The sequence below is a fragment of the Oreochromis niloticus genome, linkage group LG5, assembly GCF_001858045.2.
Source record: "Oreochromis niloticus isolate F11D_XX linkage group LG5, O_niloticus_UMD_NMBU, whole genome shotgun sequence".
Taxonomy (NCBI): domain Eukaryota; kingdom Metazoa; phylum Chordata; class Actinopteri; order Cichliformes; family Cichlidae; genus Oreochromis; species Oreochromis niloticus.
Window position 1 is genome coordinate 6,074,487 of NC_031970.2, and position 19,945 is coordinate 6,094,431.

General features: G+C 41.7%; 1 protein-coding gene across 2 annotated transcripts in view; it reads right to left on the bottom strand.

Moving 5' to 3' along the window:
- gli1 (GLI family zinc finger 1) overlaps positions 1-16,325 on the bottom strand; it is a 55,667-nt gene extending 39,342 nt beyond the window's left edge. For both annotated transcript variants that reach the window (XM_003451824.3, XM_013275517.1), the window contains exon 1: positions 15,973-16,325. The gene's annotated coding sequence lies outside the window, so the exon portion shown is untranslated. The remainder of the gene's footprint in view (positions 1-15,972) is intronic.
- Positions 16,326-19,945: the final 3,620 nt, after the last annotated feature.

The window sequence follows — 19,945 nt, forward strand, 5'->3', positions numbered from 1 at the left end:
GAAAACCAGTAGAAGCTTCCTCTGTCCTGGAGTGAGCTGTTAAGAATGACCGGGGCATCAAGTGTCAGTGATAAATGGATCATTATCATCTGATCTAAGGTGAAGTGTGGACCTCATAATGAGTCTGTGTTAAGATCACAGCTGCCATTGAGAGCCTGTTGTGCTGCCACTTAAATGACTGCTGCGACTGCTTGGTGACAATCAGCATTGGGAGATTCTTCTGGGATACAGTTGGTTTTGTACTGAAAGTCAATCTGGAATAAAAATGTCCTCACTGTCCACCTGCCAGAGCATAATTTGTTTGTTTTTTTTCCTGTCCAAAAAACATGTAAAAAATCTCACATTGACTGCAGACAAACATCTTAAAATCTTTTGGGTGTGATCGGGTCAGCGTAACGAAAGAAACATGCAAATATTTCTCTTATGCAAAAAGAAAACATGTTGAAAAAACTAATCGTTGGGAGTGGGGAGGAAAAATATACCTCAACATCCTGGGCAGTTCCAAGGGAATTCTGGCTCAGACCCAAACGCTGGAAACAGGGTGAAGAAGGCCAGGCTTTGTGGAGTAATGTAGCAGGGAGCACACTGAGGGGCCTTAACTAACTAAGAAATGATTTACTTTGGCAAAAATTTGAGTTTTTGCAAAAAAAAAAAAAAAAAAGTGGGATTTTTTCTTTGCATCAAGCTTTTAGCACATCTTCGGAAAATAAAAATGTCTGTGTGCACATTTCATTTTCCCACCTAATTCCCAAAAACGAATCCCTTGGCAAGTCATTATTTGCTTTTTGCTGTTAAGAAAGCTCCCTGCATCTGGACCACTTGGGCATTATCCGGGTGACAAACTTTAGTCACGACCTAGCTTAGCTCCACTAGCCTCTCAACTCGGCTACTGCCCTCCACTCAAGTAGACCCCCTCCTCCATTTACAAGGCCCTTCAGTAGTCGGCCGGTTGCTAGACAATGTGCTTGGTTATGTGGGTTATGTAAAGACCCTCCTGCACACAAAAGCCAATGTGGGCGCCTGTTATGTGCAGCTCTTCAGAGCCCCGGGTCAGTTAGCAGAAGAGTTCTGGCACTAACACTCCAAGTTAAAAACGTTTGCTCTTCAGTGTGTTTATGGAGAGGAGACGAGAGGAGGATCAGTCAAATATCTTCTTCTTAGTAGTTTCACTTCCTGTTAACTTCCAAACCCCCATGGGCTGAGGTTAAAACAACCCCCTTCTTGACTTCTGGGTGTATTAGTTTGTGTTAGTAAAGGTGAACGTGTGAAAGTATGTGCGCATATATGCATGCATCTTTATATATACATTGGGATTATGCAGCTCTGCTTCTTGCTTATCTCACAGAAACACAATATTTTTGCATCATTTCCTCTAAATTAGCCATTATCAAATATCCAATTCCTTACACACTCAAGATGCTACCAAGTAGAACTAGTAGAAAAAAATGTCTTCACAGTGTTAAAACTAAACTTTAGTTACTTTTATAGAAATATCGCAGAGCACTTTCCCTTGATCAGACATATTGACAGTTTCTTAAGATTTCCATCATAGCACAAGTCTGTAACAGCATATAGTAAAACGCAACCAGAGCTCCATGGCATTAACTGTGAATATCTGAAGCCATTTTCACAAGTTAACCTCAGACCATTTTTTCAGAGTTCTAAAATTTTGCACCAAACAGCATTTTCACTCCCTAAACCACCGTTCAGGCCGGCATAGAGAGTGCATATCGGAGCTGTGTGTACTAAGGAGGTGGTCAGTAAAAGATGCTTTACTGTCCGATCTTACTGGGGCAGACATTTGCCTTCACATGCAGCTCTGTCAGGAGACATCCAGATAATTTTGAGGCTGCAGCGCACGCATTAAAACAGCTTTGGCCCAGTCACAGAGACCCGGGGACCCACTGCCAACTACCACTTGCTAAGGAAAAATGTGTATCGCCCGACCATTTGGTGGGTGCTTGCTGACTATGGCCGGCAGTCACTGGGTACAAAGAAAGTGCTGCACTAAAAAACTTGTTGCAACTAGCCACTAGCAGATTGCCACGGTAACCAACAGTTTGGCTGGACGGTGATTCATCAACCACTTGACAAGTGGTAGTGAAACTCAAGAGTGTGACACAAATGTTTGTGTTGCACTTTTTCTAGGTTTCGCTACAAATCAGGCAGCTGTTTGCAAGAGTTTGCAGACAAGTCGTTATCTTCCATGAAAACTACGTGCAATCGTGGAAATCTGCTAGCAATCAAAGCGATCACAAGTAGCTTTTTGGTGCAGCACCATCATTGCAACCCATTTCCAGCCAACATAAAGAATTCTCAGCAACCACTCGCCACTACAGACAGCACATGTATGAAGGAAAAAGTGTAACAAAGGGGGAAAAAATCAGTGCAATATTGGACCATATAAAACTATCAGCAAAAAGCTTTTACATTTAAATAAAAGCATAAGGAAAGAGAAAATCCACTTCCAGTTAGATGAAACCACAGATTTTACATCAACAAGGCCTCAACTTTCAGCTGCCTGTGGTTCTCTTATGTTCCCATTTAGCTATAACATATTACATTAAAATGTTTAATTCCATACTAGTAAATATAAATTACTTACAGTGTTGGTTTTTCACTTGGAGTGTTTATGATAATGCGCTCGTGTCAGCGACTTTATTCTGGATTAGTCTGTGAAAGGAAGCACAGCATCTGTCGGTGCACAAAGGTGACAACAGACAGCGAGAGCCCTCCAGGCAGTGACACGGTGGTAAGCCACACACCTCAGACACACCACAAGTCTTCTCTGATGGCCAACCAGCAGGGGCAGAAGTACTGAGGCAAAGTGCAACGCTATGTATGTGTTCAGCACAGAGACACACGGTTTTGCTTACACAGTTATACACATATATCGAATTGATGTTTGCACACCACAGTGTCTCCTAACATACTGCCAGTAAGTGATCAGACATGAAGTGGAACCACATAAAGATGCCAAAAGCCTGACTGTGTGAAATTACAGAACTGAACACTTTGGTTTGAGGGAAAACCACAGAATTCGTTTACAGAATAAAAAAATAAAAAAGAGCGAATAAAATATGACCGAGGACATTTGTTAATGTGACAACTTGTTTTTCAGTAGAATATCGTGTTAGTCACACTCCCAAAAACAAAAAAGAAATATTAAAGCTTAAATAAATATTCTTATGATTGACTCTTGGTTTGCATCATGTAAAAGTAACAACGGTGGCTCAAGAATCTTCAGTGTGCATGTTTACTGTGTTTCTGTCTTGTAAACAGTAAATCAATATTTTGTGGGAGTCAGCAGACAAACAGGCATAACTGAAGATGCCAGCTTGGGCTTTAGGAAGTTTAAAAATATTAACTCATTACTTGGAGTTTGTGAGCATAAAATCTTTATCTTATTCCGAGGGATTACCAGTTACACGCTAATAAAGAGGCCTGTGTGTAAGTTGTGTATACATACCGTTTATTTTCCATTGCAACAAGAGACAGTAAATGTTTTACAGTCTTTTAAATTTCAGACACTTTTTTCCGCTGCTCTCCCACAAATAAAACTTACAAAGACAAAGTGTGTTTAGGCAACCTGAGATGAACCTGGACTGCAGTGAACTCCTTCTAATTGAAATTTCCATCATGTCCTAGACAGTCACCTCCACCCACAGAGAAAGCGCCCGTATCTCTGAAACATCTAAACACACACTTGCACAAGGAGACGACCAGAGACACACACACGTATAGGCGCTTACATGCGCGCGCTCTCACTCTGACACCCCATTGCCCTCACACAAACTCAGTCTGACAAGCTGGAGCATGTGTGACCGAGCACGCTGGCTGGAAACAGACATCTCTGTGCCCCGAGGCTCGGCTCTATCCCACAGGAAGCTGGAGTGTGAGCTGGGACACACAAGACGAGGGAAGGAGGAAGACGGGGAGCAGCCGCAAGGATTCGGCTCACCATTTACTGGAACATGTCGGTTCTTTTGTAATTATAACACTGATTTGTTGGGGTGAGTTGTTAAGTAACTTGATTGTGATTGCAAGGAACTGAGGTACAAGATGAAAACAAGAAGTGCTGCATTACTTTGAAGCAAATCTTTGAGGGATGAAAAAAATCTGATCTGAAATGAGGGTAGAAAAGTGGACCCATCCAGGATTTCAAGAAATTTTTGAGAAAAGGTTAAGCTGAATTACTCTGACACAGTGAAGAGGTCATAGTTTTACTTTAGCTGTTTTCTGTATTTGTTCTCTTTCCAGTGTTAAAACCACAGATTCCTAACTGTAACCCCGTTTCCAAGTAAACAAAGTCTCTTTTGCGTTTCGATTTATTTTTTTCAGTCAGAGAAGGTTGCCCCACACTTACAAATAAAGATCTGTGATTTGAGATATTAGTGACTGAGCATATAAGAGAGCATTTAAAGTCACAACCTGTGACTTTGTTGACCACAAAATAATAAATATCCCTAAAAGATGGCAGCTGCAAAGAGTGTTGTCCCATCATCACCAGCTCAATTCCCATTTCTCCGGTTTTCTAGAATTGTTTTGACCTGTTGATTTCAGTACAATTCAGCCATTGTTAAATGTTTATTCTGGTTATTAGGCAACAATTTGGTATTTTGAAAGGGGAAGGAGCATATTCTCGCGCCTAAAAATAAAAAGTCAAGCTTACAAGCAACACAATGCACCTTTGCTGGATTATACAAATGTCAAATCTTAAGGGATAAATCTCAATGGATAAATCTCAGATTTATCCCTTGTCCTCTCAGCAGCTGCTATACAGAGTACTTTCACGAAGGCTCACTTGTTGTTGAATGAAATGTTTCACACAAAGCTCAGGAGTTCAAAGTCTGCACTGATCGACTCTTAGCATCTGATAAAAGCCCAACAGTGCACCCAAAAGTTCACCTAATCACCAACAACTTCCTTCCTTGCACAACATCCACATCTGGGACCCTTCGCCCACTCTGTAAGCCCAGTAAGCCCAGGCATGTGCACACGGCACCTAACATTCGCACATAGACAAACCGAACGCACAAGTGCTCGCCACATTTCTGCTGCACAGCTGCGTGAGAAGACAAGAGTCGATAAATAATGCCTTTGAATGGGATCCTGTGGGTTTTTGCTGTTTGAAACTTTGAACATCCACCGACTGTTCCCTACAGCATAACAAATTTCCCTTCGTATCCCAAATGAAATGCTGCCCTTACGACACCGAGAACACACAGACGAGCGTGCATCTGTCGGTCTGTCAGCTGGCCCGTGCTTTAAACGGAGTACAGGTGCCAGCAAATAAGGGCCAATAAACGGGCTCCAGCAGAACAACTGCCTGACCTGTCCTGAATAGAAATGACAAAGCAAAAGGTTTAACTGCAGCAGACGGGAAAGTCCAACAAAGTCACAGCCTGCTGCTGCTTAGTCATCAGATTAGGACTGCAGTGAGAGTGCACGGTAATATGTTAATTCAGAGATGTTCTTTATCAGATTATAAAGAAAAGGGATTAGAGGATCAGCACAGACTGTAAACTACGTGGAACTATGCTTTATACACAACTTATCTAAACCTTAATCAAAATAACAGAAGAGGAAACGTTCATGTTCTGAATCTTATAGAAGCTAATCTTATATATGATAATCTTATAAGCCCAGTAAAGCAAAATGCATCCAAATGATTACGCTCAAATGTCAGGTGTGCGCTCCACTTTCATCTTACTACAAGAGCATTTACTTTAATGAGGACTATTAAAGAAACATCTTTAATAAAACTGTCAGTGTTAAAACTCTACAAGGGTGTTATCTTCAGAGTAACCCAGCCTTTATTTAAAAATTGATTTTACTAGTAACGTCATAAGAAGAAAAAAGCATGTCTGTGTAAGCAAATTTATCTAGAAAAGAGGATTTAAAATGCGCGCACACACAGACACATTGTGATGTGCACAAAGATATCTGGAAAAAAAGATCTAAACACCTTGGCAGTATTTTTCATTCATTCTGTATGGAAGGGGGCTGCAGTGTTTCACAGCATGCACTGGGTGAAAAGCTGGGAACCACAGGTTGCCAGACTATCACAGTGAGAATCCACAGCGTTGTACGTGGGGTGAGAACAGAAAAGTGAGCGTGGATCCCTGTTGACCCTCTGTGTATTCATCTGAGCCCGGTCCCATAAGCCCGGCATAAATGCCCAGCATGGTACTGCGATTCCCCCCGCAGCCCAAAGACCAAGAAGCGCAGTCTCACAGCCTCTTCCTTTCACTGTACCCTGCCCTCTCTCTGCCTCTGCCCAACAATGACAGAAAGACAGTGTCTCACCCCCACCAGCTACTCTTCCGTTGTCTCACGCTCTCCTCAAACTTCTGCTAGCAGGTGCAATACTGTGGCAGCTCCGTCCCACAGGCTAACCCCACTGCACCACCCCTCTGGCATAAAGACAGTGAAAGGACATTGATGAGGACAAGAAGGGGAGGATGAGAGGACAACAGCTACAGACCTGAAAAAACAACAGCTGCGACAGTCACATTGTCATTCCAACATTTGTTTCACGCTGAGTGCAGCGGCAGGTCAGTTCACGGCATGGGAAGCCCGGGACTGCACAATTTGCATCCTGAGCTCCAGAAATATCAAATATAGTATATCAAATGAGAACAGCAGACAAAAAGTAGTCGTAGCGTTTAATGGTTTGTTTTTATTGTTTTTAAGTTGTGGTTTACCTTTTCTGTAATTACACTCAAATTTACATTCCACCTTAACAGCAGCTCTCCTCAGGAGATGATGTGAAACCACAGGCATCACACCTGCATCCATCCAGTCACAACATGTAGGTGTGCCATCTACTCCAGGTCCTCTCCAAGAAAAATGGCCTGCAGGGAGCTTTGTGTGTGGCCAACAACAGTGGCTACTGATGCTCAAGAAACAACAAACTCCACCACAAGATGTAACTTCAGAGCACAGTTTTACTGACAGCTGTGTTGCACCATCACTCGTCTCAAGCTTTACTTTGAAATTTCACAACAACCAGTATGTGAGAAAGTGTTTTCAAAGCACCTTAGAGGGATGAGCTGATGTTTTCTTTCAGACGCGACATTTTTAGTTGGCTTCTTCCATTATTTCATTTGCTCTTTGGGTCAGAGTTTCACTCAGACACGCACACACAGAAAGTGTGCCATATGAAATGGAGATGAAATGCTACTTCAGTCTAATACCTGGTTCTTTTCCCTCCTAATGACTGTATAATCACACCCAGAAGGTTCTGAATAATTAGTCCTAATGGTGTTGATTTTAAACCCACACTCCAGAGCTACAGTGTGAGAACATTTCAAAGAACCCCGAACAGAAAACTAGTGGAGACTTTTGTAATGCCAAAGTTAATGGCTGCCTCACCACTCCTGCCAAGAGCCAATCATCTGCTTCCTAACAAAATATGAGCCAATCGTGTTGCTACAATGACACTTGACACCAGCTGACGTGCGGTGACGGGCAAATCTACTTATTGTGGTAAAGATGTGGGTAAATGTTTCTTGGTCTACTGCAGCCGTTATAGCTGTACTGTTGTGAAACTTGCAACGTAGTGTTGAACTAAAGAGGATAAACGGTTTTTAAACCTTATTTTATGGTAAATTCACCAAACTTTTTGAGCGTTTTCTTTTTTTATGTCTGGCTGGACATGTAAATTAAAGCTATAGCCCCCCTCCCCGTCCACGTTGATAGGTGCGTGATCTTGTTGACTCGGCTGCCTTGAGGTGACGCCAAGATGGCTGCCAAGTAGCAAAACATTCTTCTACAGAGACTTTGGGTTAAGTCATATAAAAGAGGAAATCCCATTAGAGCAAACAATCAAATGACTCTGTAAACAGGGAGTCTGAGAGTCCTTTTTATTATTGTTTTGGTTTTGCGGTTCTCTCTTATTTAGAATCCATTTACTGAGGATATTTATCCATATTTAACTCCAATGTCAGGTATTTATTAAGAGGAAGAACTACAAGTCCTGTAGGCCATTAAATGTTTGTGGAAATGGCACAAAGAGAAATTCCTGCCATTATTTCTGGGACAGCTTACGGTCCAAGCTAAAGTGATTATTGTGACAGGCCTGCTCCACACATTGCTGCAGCACAGCTAACCTTGGGAGGCCTTGTTTCATGTTTCACCACATCCCCTAAAATCATATATGTCTTAAGAGTTCTTCTTTACTGGCTCTCTTTCTATTAGTTATTGGCTACAAGGAAATGAAGGCCGTTCCCGCGTAATTAATGGGCTCAATTACGTAAGTGAGGAGTGGTCTGCAGTTTGCTGTGAGCAGGACCAGATGTCCCACGGGTCCGCTAGTTGAGAAACGCAGTTGTTCTGATCACTTATGGTGGGGTCAGTGCCTGTACCAAGACCTAGCTCGCCCCCACGCACTAACCCAGACCCTCTTTTCTTTCTCTTGTAAATAAAGACTTAATGGTTTACAAGCCCTCAAATAACCGTAATACCTTCAGAGTGAATTAGCTCGCAAAGCAGCCAGACACACAGGCAGAAGAGGTGCCCACATAAGCCTCTCTTTTTTTCAAATGTAGCTTTTTAAAAATGTTTTAACTCAAGTTTAATTCTCTTTCTTAATTTAAAACATTTTAGTTTAGACAACATTTCAAATGTGAAGAGGAAATACTTTTTGATACCACAGCAACATTTTGTTTCTGGCCTTGTATGGTGGCAGTGTGTATATATATGCATCATTAAGCTTGTGAGTGTCAGCACATTATCGTGTTGAAAAAAACCACCAATTTCTATATCTAAAGTTTAGACGTTAGCTGTGCTGCGAGCTGATTTACATGCTCCTGACGTAATCCCCTTGCTGTGCATTCAGTCCTGTGCCGGTGCTGAGGCAGGAAAACCTTTCAAACATTTGTGAAACTGAGCTGGTTTTTCAGCGTAAAAGTAGGACATGACATGAGGAAAAACTCAGTTAGACTGTTTTCCAATTTCACTTTTATTTTAGATTTTTTTTAAAAATATATTAAAAGGTTGAAATGATGCTGGGGGCAGCTTACATCGAGCCCTGGATCACTACAGTGAAAAACACTGCTCGATAGCTGGTTGTTAAGTGAGCCACTCTCGCTCATCTTAAACATCAGGGAATCTATTTGTAGGCTAGATGTGGGCCCGGATCTTTCCCATGCTGAGCAAAACAAACAGTCATTGCTGGCACGAAATACAGAGGAGCCAGAATTATGCCTTATCTGATCCAAGTTCTTAAGCCGAGATGTGAATTGTTTCTGTCATTGCTTTTGTACAAAATACTTGTTGGAGGAAATTGTTTGAAGTGAGGAATTTTTTTAAAGCTTGATTTTTGAAAATAAATCTAGAAAAGCACAAGAGCAGCAAAAATACTGTAATCATTTCTCACTTCTGAAGACTTCGGGGGAAGACTGAAAACAAGAAAGACGTCACTTAAAGCTAGAAATGCCGTCGAACACACTGAAAAACTGCGGTTGCTCAATAAGCTTCAGAAAAATCAGTCCCTGTAGTTCAGTCAGTTAGGGCAGGGCCAGGCACTCAGTCAGCCAGTCAGGACGGTTGAGTTGTAAATGTGTTCCAGCAGGAAAAGCTTCAGAGCAAGGCGAACAGTCTGGAGCCGGCAACTTTCCCCTGCTCCATCTAGCGCACCGCCCTCCCTGCAGCCCACCCAAGAAGCAGCCCATGGGCATAAATTTGAGAGCCTGACTCGCTGCGGATTTAAAACAATCTGCATCTCTCTCCCTCTCTCTCACTCCAACTCCTCCACAGCCACTATGAAATATTTTACTCCTTCACCCTTTACTCTCTTTCTCCCTTCTTTCACTTCCCCCCCAAAAAAGAAAATTCCACTGTTAATGAAAATGGAAAGTTCTTTCTCAGTGTCTGCCAATAATATTGTTTTTCTAAAGGCTTAATTAAGTTTGCAAATATGTAGAAAATCACGGGAAGTGTTTTTTTCTTCTTTGTCTCTACTGTAAAGGAGACAATAACAATGCTTTTTGCTGAAATGAAGTTAATTATGTCTCACAAAACACAATCTTTCAATAGTTTGTTGTTTCCTGATGGGGATTGTTTTCTCAATAGCAACAAAGTAGACTGGTTTCCAGTTATGTTTTATGTCAGCGGACCACAGGGAACATAACTGTAAACAATACTTGATGCTGCAGAAGAAGAAACCCTTCGGTCGCTTCAGTTTAAGGCGTCAGAAACCCGACAAAACAAGCACACGCATCACTTTTGTTAATCATGCGCTGCCGTGCTTTCCAGCTCGAATGGGTTCGGTTTGGTTGCAGATGCTTCTTTTTGTAGGCAGATTTATCATCCTGTTCCTGCTAAGAAAGCAATCAACAGATGTGACTTGTAAATTAAAATGAAGGTGGAGATTTCTGTTTGAATCATCTGTGAGAGTCCAACTTTCCATACGAAGCATGAAGTCTGATCAAAGCGCTCTGCGGACTGAACATCATGTCAGATGTGTTGTAGTAAAAATGAGGCCGTATGACCGCGGGTGAAGTAACCTCTGACCCGCAGCAGATTCGTGTCAGTGTATCACTGGCAGTGTTCCTCGCATTTGGCTCGCAGTGGTAGCTGTGCGTGCGTCACTATACTACGTCCGTGAATGTGGACAGACTTCCTGTTATGGCATCCAATCTGGTTAACGTGGCATTGGCTAGCCACTGTAGCTTCTCACAAATCACACTTGCTGTAGTTAAAGAGCAGCGAGGCAGGAATAGAAATAGACGTAAGAGGCTGAGAAAGAATGAGAAAGTAAGAAAAGACAAGGCAAGGAGACAAGGAGTAAGATTTATTTAGAAAGAAATTGAATATTTGGAAGGGAAGTAACAAAAGAAGACCCACACACACACACAAAGAGAAAGAATCTGCATCTTTCTCTTTGTGGGTCCGACTGACCACACCACTCCTCTCATAAACATGCAGTATAAAGCCACAATGATATGTGGTTTAGGCCATTCATTGTTTTAAATTTGTTTTGTACCCCTATAAACCTGGAACACACTGACACTGAGGTCATTCAGAAAAAAAATGTATACAAATGGGTAAGTAGATCTGTACAATCTGTTTAGCTTCATTTCGAAATGGCAAAGTTGGCACACAAAGTTCTTATCTCTGAGAAATGTGAATAAAACACACAGATGGTCCTCTCACCGTGGCTGGGTATCGGGGGGAACTAACAGAAGTGTTGCAGTAACTGCGAGTATTTTAAAGTAAATACTAGGCCAAAATCTTATCTTGTTATCTTCATAACATTTTCTTAAATCATGCACTTCAATATAAAAAAAAATTTCACTTAAAAAGGTGAAAAATTTCCCATTAACTCTGAAGCACTGACTGTGATGAATGGGAAGCATGTTTATATTGTGCACACTACCGTGTACTGTGATGTGTAATCAAAAAAGGAATGCTGCACTCACCAGTGACGTGTCAAAAAACAAACAAACAAACAACAACAAGAAAACAAAAAACACACTGCTATGGACATCCATGTGCATCTGCATCTCACTGCATGAAAAATGCTGCACACCACGGCACGATTAATCGCATATTTTGTGCTACATATGTGTTTTATACATACAGCAGAGTATATGGTTCAACTGCAGGCTTCCCGAGAACATATGCCAAGCCAGGAATCCTAAGACGTTATCTCATCTTAGATAACAGAGCTGTTCTCCAGAAGACCCATCACAACACACGCAACACGAGTACGCCTCTGCACTTCTTAACTTATCGTCTCACTCTGTCTGCTTCTGTCTCCAAACAAATGGGATTGGAAATGATCGTTCCAGCACATGGAACTGTTGGAAATGTTGCTGCTTCCACATAAAGCGCTAACGAGGAGCGATCTGTCTTCTTGTTGGAGAGGAAGAGAAGAAAGAAGAAAGAAAATTCTAAAGCATGCATCCTGTTGGGGAAGTCAGAGGTCTTTAACAACTCATCGTATCAGGCGTGATATCTCAGGGCAACCCTACACTGCTGAAATCGTAAGGGTAACACCGATGTTTTTCCGTTTTCTATTGGTGGACGTCAGCGAGACGCAGGCAGCGAGGAGGGTGACTATAAGACAACTGTGTTGTAATTACACTGATGATGGCAGCACCCGAATGCATCGTGTCTATGGCAACCTGGTGAAATAATAAACACCGCCTCCTCTTCGCTTTCTGCCATGAGTCACCAGCGGCTGAGAACACACACATTGAAACACACGCGGAAATCGACGCTCACACATACGGGTACATAATCTTGCGAGAGCACAAAAACTCTGTGAATGAACCTGCATGCACACACACACACACATCTGTAAACAACAAGCTCATTACATAGTCACTACTCGCACACAGGAGCTTGATTCGCTTTTACCAATCTGATCGGACGACTGAATATAATCGTTACAAAATTACAACATCAGATTTGGTTTTCTCTTCCTTTCTTTTGTCATCCACAGTCGACCACCATCCCTCAAAGAAACCCCAACCACACGCCCATTGTTGCAAACCGAGTGGGAAATGAGTGTGTATCCATGTGGGTTGTTAGTGCATATAAAGGCTATTCACAGTCTCACCTGGATCCTATTAGCACCAGTTTGATTTCTAATATCGACCACATGAGATGATAGTTAACAGTCGGCCTGCTTTGCTGCTCTTAAACGCACACATGTGCACAAACACATGAATGTATAAAAAACCGCCACCCTAATTCAAAGAAGAAGAAAGGACGCTGGAGAAGGAATCGACCCCACCTTTTACTGCGTGCAGCATGCTTAATATCGCATGCATGCACATATTCCCTCAGGCTCAGTTTTAGGATTTAATGTAAAAAAGAACCAACATTACTCTTAAAGCTGCCTGCTGCGCTCCACTAAAGCAGCAATGTTTCCACACTGGAGCCACTCCTGATTTTTTTTTTAATAAGGAAACAGCTGGACTGCACCTATAAAATTCGATTACGGCTGCCATTAGCAGTTATTCTCATCCCTGATTAATCTGTCAACTGTTTTGGTTGATTACTAGATAAATGTTTCATCTACAAAATGAAAATCAGTTGTGGGATCAGTCTTAACTCACCACTGCGGCTTCAATTTTTCATCATCTCTCCACCAAAGCAATTATATCAATTCCAGCCGACCTCTGTCTCGTTTTTCTACTGCTTTGAACTGATTATCTCTGCAGATTATTATTTTTTTTAATCACCACTAACGCAGTTTGTCTGGTACATCCTCTAGTGGCTGGGAAAGCTCCAAGTGACCACGAACAATGATTTTCTGAATATTTCCCATGACTGCAACATTTCCCCTTTCTATTATGGCTGCCCTTTGGCTAATGTGATTCAAGATTTCTAAGTGTCTAATGCCTTTGCCCTCTGGTGTCAGCCCACTACTTAGTAACAACCACCCTCCCCGCCCCCTCATTCCTCTGCTTCATTTAAGCATCATTTGATGGATTCTAGGAAGAGGGGATCTCACAAAATCCTTTGTGTGAACTGACTGTAGACTTCAGTTTTTTGATGGTGAAAACAGACTTTTGGCATACATGTTTGAGGCTTCTTGTAGTAATATTCAGATTTTTGGGGGCTTAAAGATAACCAAAACTGTCATCACAACCAAAATGTATCCATTCTCAATGAACAAATGCAGATAAATGGTGACACACAAACTCAACTGAAGTTTTCTTGTAGTCTAAACACACAAAGAATCACAACCTGAAGAACCAGCATAAGCCTCAAATACCAGACCCCGTTATCAGAGATCTAATCAAACAGACCACCTCTTCATGAGTCAAAGGAGCACAGTTGGAGTTGAGAAAAGAATAGCAGGGGATAGAGACAGAAAGGACTATCTGTGAGTCTGTGTGTGTCTTTGCTTATGTGTCCTTTGGAGCATCCCATGCCTGTCTACTCTGTTCTCTCTGCAGCCGAAGCCGATCGGCCATGCACTGTGAGCCTACGCGGTTTAGGCCAGGGCCGGCACAGACAGACAGCTGCTATTAAACCCTGATTGTTTCAGGTTCACAGGGTGTGAAAGGGTCTGATTGAGGGGCTGTGATCCCAGTGAGGGTGGTCTTTCTCCCCCCTCTTTCCCTCCACCTCACGTCCCCCCTCTCTGCAAGGTGGGAGGAGGGTATTGGGGAGGAGGAGGATTGTGTGTGTGTGTGTGTGTGTGTGTGTGTGTGTGTGTGTAATGGGGGGGTGTTGTAGGCATCACGTGACACATGTTTCTTGCTGAGCGGACTAAAATGGAATCTGGACAAAAACACAGCACTTGTTGCTGCCTGCTTTTGGTTACATGTGTGTCACATGACCAGTGGCCTTATAATGGCAACATTTAAGGTTGTCCACACCATAAATGCCACAGACAGCTATTTAAAAATTCAAGGTTAGCTATTTCAGTGTCCAAAGTTTTCTTCAAATGTAAAGCAGATGCAACGAATGTCTTTCATTTAAACTGACAAACATTTGTTCCTTTGTTTTTACCAAGATGGAAGCGGTTCGTGCCACCACATCCAATTGTATTCAGCTCGGGAGAGACTTATCACTGCTCTGATATGGCTCTGATAATCCAGCTCAGTCCTCACCTGTGGCTGGCTCTAGGAGGACAGTCGCTTCCTGGATGGTATATTTGTTTAAGAGCATTCCCATTAAGAAGCCTTTTGGTCTTAACACACGTGATAAAGACCAGGGAGGGCGAGGAAGCTCCCCTGCAGAGCTTTTCACATGTGGCCAAAGGACAAGTGCACTTTCTCAGTTTCTCCCCCAGCTCAACCTTGAGTAGAGTGCGAATACTTGTAAAAAGTTGAATCTATGCTGCACAGAATTTCACTGAAATGGAATTGAATAAAATATATCAACGTCGCCTGAGTGCGTGACACAAGAAAAACTGACTTCTGAGCTAAACGCTTCTATCACACTCAGCAGGTATCACACAATGCCTCCAGACCTGCCTATAAACCTTTAAATGTCATTTTATTTCATTGTAATTTTTTTTAATTATTTTTTTTATAATTCTATAATTGTCTTCCACTCACATGTTATTGGAGTGTATATATTGTGTTTGCATCTGTGCTAATACTGTTAAGGGAGGTTGTGAGTTTGTATGCCTAGCACTTCTCACTGTCACTTTGGAATAAATACGTGTTTGGCTCTCCCATTGAGTCCAGTGTTGACGCTCTTCAGTCCAGGGTCACTACATGAAGTCCAGCAGCCTAATCTTCCCACATTAGCAGCTACAGTGGCCTCTCGCAGAGATAATTAGATTAGAATCCATAATCTATCTCAGATTAACAACAGATTATGGTTATTCAATTCAAATCCCTTTTTTCCCCAGAAGAAAGACAGAAGTGAAAGTCAGTTAATAAGAGACCTACAGGAGCTTTTTGTCCTCACACAGTGACGGTGTTGTTTTGTGGGTGCCCTTGCAGGACCTCACATTTGGAGCAGACACTGGCACCTCAACTATTTCAGGTTACAAGAAACAGCTGTTCTCGGGTGGCCTTGCCGCCCTCCTCAGTGCCGGATGAGTGTATACCGTGCAGGCGGTCAGACCTCTCATGGAAGAACTTCTCCAGGAGATGAACGCACAACTTTAAAATGTCACGTCCAAACTCTGAGCCACTCCGTGCATCTCCACAAATGGGCAGAAAAAGGCAGAAGAAACTATTTGCAAGTGAAGATGGGCCAATGCTGAACTCGGTTTTGGTTGATATACAGAGATATTAAACAGGTCCAATACTGAAATTTGGAGTGGACAAACTGTAAACTTTAAAAGTATAGAACCGCAATTAGGTAAAAGTAACGCAGCATCTGCTAAATAACCATTAGTGACACAACTGAAATTTCTTTTCTCACTTTAAAAAAAGTTTCAAGTACTTAAACTCAACTTTCGGAGGATGAACAATCTTCAGCCTGGTAACATTGACCAGTAATCGGCTGTGATTTGAGGAGCGAGCATGAATGAGCGGCACTGCTTACCTCAGGTTAATGCAGGGACATTCAGCATGAAACTTTCTGACTCGGTTCCCAGAGTCCTTGGAAGAGCGCTGAGGATCCAAGGACCGTGAAAGTAAGTCTGAGTTTCCAGTAAAGCCTCGCGTCTCTCCTTTTTTCTCTCTACTTTCTGCCAAGCGCGCTCGGATGGAGATAAGTGAATTGTTCACAGAAACCGACACATTGTCCTCCTTCAGGAGCGCTTTTCCATAGTTTGGTTCTTCAGAGCCGCTTTACGTAAACGGTGACAAAATTAAACCCCATGTTCGGCTATGGAGTCCCGCAAAGCACCCTGGAGTCGGCTGCACAGCCAATGCGGGAATGTGCACCCCCTTCCCCCCTCGCTCCCTCCCTCCCTTTCTCCCTCCCTTTCTCCACAGTCTGTGGACCACCCCGAAACAGGAAGTTCACTTTTTGTTTTTCTTAAAAAAAAAGGACCACGCTGTTTCAGCCTTCCCTTCAAAGTTAACATGCGCACCAGAATACCCAACGAAACCGAGAGATGGTCCATTTCTCACCCCATTCCTTCTGAAAAAGGCAGATTTCGTTTACAGCAATAAAGGTGGTTATGTAAAGACATTACAGCATGCGCATGTTTATTAAATACATGTATGGACATGGCTGTGTCTATATAAAGTGCGCTCCTATCTAGTAATTGGGATAATCTTTCTATAAATGTTTGTGTTTACTTTACTGGTGTAACTTCATAGCAGCTTCTCGGACAGCGTGTGTGGCTGGCTTCGTGTGGGGATGCTGCAGATTGCTGCGCCTTGCCAGTAAAGGCCAAAACCTGGACTGGAGTCCAGTCTACTGGGAGCAGGAACAGGTCCACGTCCTTTCATTACTGTTCACTAAGAAAATCTGGAGGACATTAGAAACACAAATAAGCAAAGATTATTATGTCGGGGATATGCAAAAAGAGGCACACATGCGTTAAAATACGGAGTTTTTTTTTGCGCATATTCTTTTTTATCCATGCAAGTTATGGGCACAAAAATTGGCACAACTTTGGCAGGTCCTGGAGTCATTTAGTGTCAGCTGGTTCCTGGTCAGAGGTACAATAACATTACTCATCTCTGAGCGGGTCTTTTTATTTAGTCATTCTCGCCACAAACACACACACAGTTCTGTGATCTCATTCAGCAGCAGCAGTAGCATTTTGGTAACATACATATGCAGGCAGATGTTGGGATATTTTTTCTCTTAAAATGTTGCTACTTTGCTCATTTACACATTGTGTTGTTTCGTCTTGTTGTTTTCAGTCTGGATTAATGGATGAGAGAAACATGATTCCTAAATGTCTCCTCCAAAAAAGATGAGGGATTAGTGCATTCATGACATAAAAGGTTAGAAAAAAGAAAACCTACAATGCGGTTTTAAAAAGTCCAGGAGCTGATCGGTTAACTTCTTACCAGGTGACCAGGTGAGACGTGCACATGTATGTAGGTTACTTTCACAAGCAAAAGGCAGAGAAGTAGCCCTGTATGAGAAAGAATAACTATTTAAGAGCTTCACTGCATTAGGATACTCTTGCATATGTTGAATTGTCAGCTGGTGCCTGATTTTTGTATTTTCCTGTCAGTAAATGAAACAATTTCCACCATGAGCTCATATACAAAAATTAATCATAATGCGCAAAATTTAGTGTGTCCCCCATCGATGTTCAACTGAAACCCCACCAATTCTTCTGGTAATCTAATTCCTTTATTTATTTTAACTTTATGTGCCTTTATTACACAAAGTAATTTAAAAGGTTAAACAGGAAAGTAATGAGAATCAGGGAATGACATGCAGGAAATGTTCGGGGGGTAAACTCAAACCGTGCAATAGTCACTGACATACGGGGGTCACCTGCTCAACCAGGTGAGCTCTAGCAGCACCTGACAATATGATGTTTTTGTTAACGTATTTTCAGGTAGAAGAATTTTAGCAAAACAGGTCCTCCTTCACCCCACCTTGTGATGATGTCTTGTAGAGACATGCCAAGTCTCAAATGATTTTAATCTATAATGAGCTTATCGGTGGATAGAAAAAGGTTTGTTTAAGGAAACAGTTTGACACACAGAAAACCTGGAACCAGTTAGTATTATTTCAGCTGTGAGCGCGAACTGCTTTCACAGTTTCTGTGCGTATAAACGACACTGCCATGCGTCTGTCTGCACGCTGTACAAAATGAGAACTTTGATGTTGAGCCAGAAGACGCTGTGCTGGGGGATGGTTGGCATTTTGGCCACAAACTACAGCATGTTTGTCCTGCCACAGTCAATCCATGTATTCATTCATAAAGTTTTGTCATACATGCATATATATTGCACTAACAGCATTTATGTAATAAATCAATTATGATATATCTAAGTAATATTTAATAAAGCCAATATTTACCATTTTCCTGTAAGACAGGAAAACACAATAATGATTGAAGTCTGCATCGAGCTGAAAGGGAGAGTTTGGTGATAAATATCTGTGAGATTATCGTGTCGTTGTATGCAGAAATGCCTCCACTTTAAAACCAATAAAAACAACAAAGCTGTAAATTTTAAAGTAAAAATTGTTGCAGTTTACAATTTTTTTTACTTCCCTGAAAGTGGTGACATTCCAGCACCTTCAGTCATGTAATTATCAGGTTAAAAGTTTTATTGAATATTTCTGGACATTACATGCTTACAGTGAGGTAGAAAGTCCGGCTTTACTTTCATGCTTGTTGGTAGACCTCAAGATGCTGTTTTAATAATCTGGCTATCAGAAAAGGTCAGTAATGGTCAGTCACTGAGAAACCTTTCCTTTACGCTGTGTGTTGTCATATCAAAGTCCAAATGATCCACAGACACTTGTACTGGACTCTTACTCTGCTAGAGCATCTCTATGATTAATGCTACTTCAAAGAGTGCTTACTCCCTGAATCATAAAGTATCTGTAGCTGAGCAACATGACATTTAAGGTCGTCCTAAGGTTGGATAAAGGCTTGTGTTTCTTGTGGTTTGTATTGTTATCTCTCTCCAGGTTGACACTGACTTGTGGTGTTGATAATTCATCTGTAACAACTGTCATACATTATACATTATGTCTATGCTTCTCTGTGTTTGATTTCCTAAAACCTTAACCACCAACACATGGAAGCTAAGAAACATGCTTACCATTACATGGTTACAGCATTCGACTAGACTAGTTTCACAGGATAACCCACATCGGCTTTCATATTTATAACTTGTCTTTTTTACGTGCTGAAGAAAAATGATTAAACTGTAAAATCAGGACTAAAAGGTAGAGAGTATCTTTAATAGCTAAAACCGCTTGGATCATAGACCAGACCAACAACTTGCACAGTGTTCCAACTTGCGTACATTTTGCAGCTGATGATGTGAGATACACGATTTACAATATACTGGTAGAAAATGATCTAGAAGTAGTAATTATAAGAGAAAAATTAAGGTTAAAATGTTTATTCAACTGATTATAAATTGCCTTTCAGGGTGGTGCAGCTCTTTTTGCCTGTCTGAGGAAATAACTGCATTTTTATTGTGAGGAAACAATGAAAGCTGAGTCAAAGTCTGAACAGTTGGTGACCCGTACCAGCCCGGCATCCATTGACAGCATACGGCCAGTGGTTAAATCAGATTTTGTCAATGAGAGTTGTCGGCTTAAGTCCTAACATATCTGCTGCTGTAGCAGCCAAGCAGGGAACTCTTGGCTGTAAATTAGCTCACAGATGCTGCAGCCATATGCTTCATCTGATTGTAGGGAGAATCCAACACTGGCTTCACTTGAGATTATCAATGGATGGGATTAAAGGTGAAGAAGTAAATCTTGTCAAACTGAATCACTCACTGTGAGTCACTGAAAAACAAAACAAAATCACACACACACACAAAAGTATTTTTGAGATGTCTTAATAATGTGTTTGTGTATCTGCATTGTGTTAATCTGACAAACGAGTCGAAATAAGTGAGTAGTACTGCAT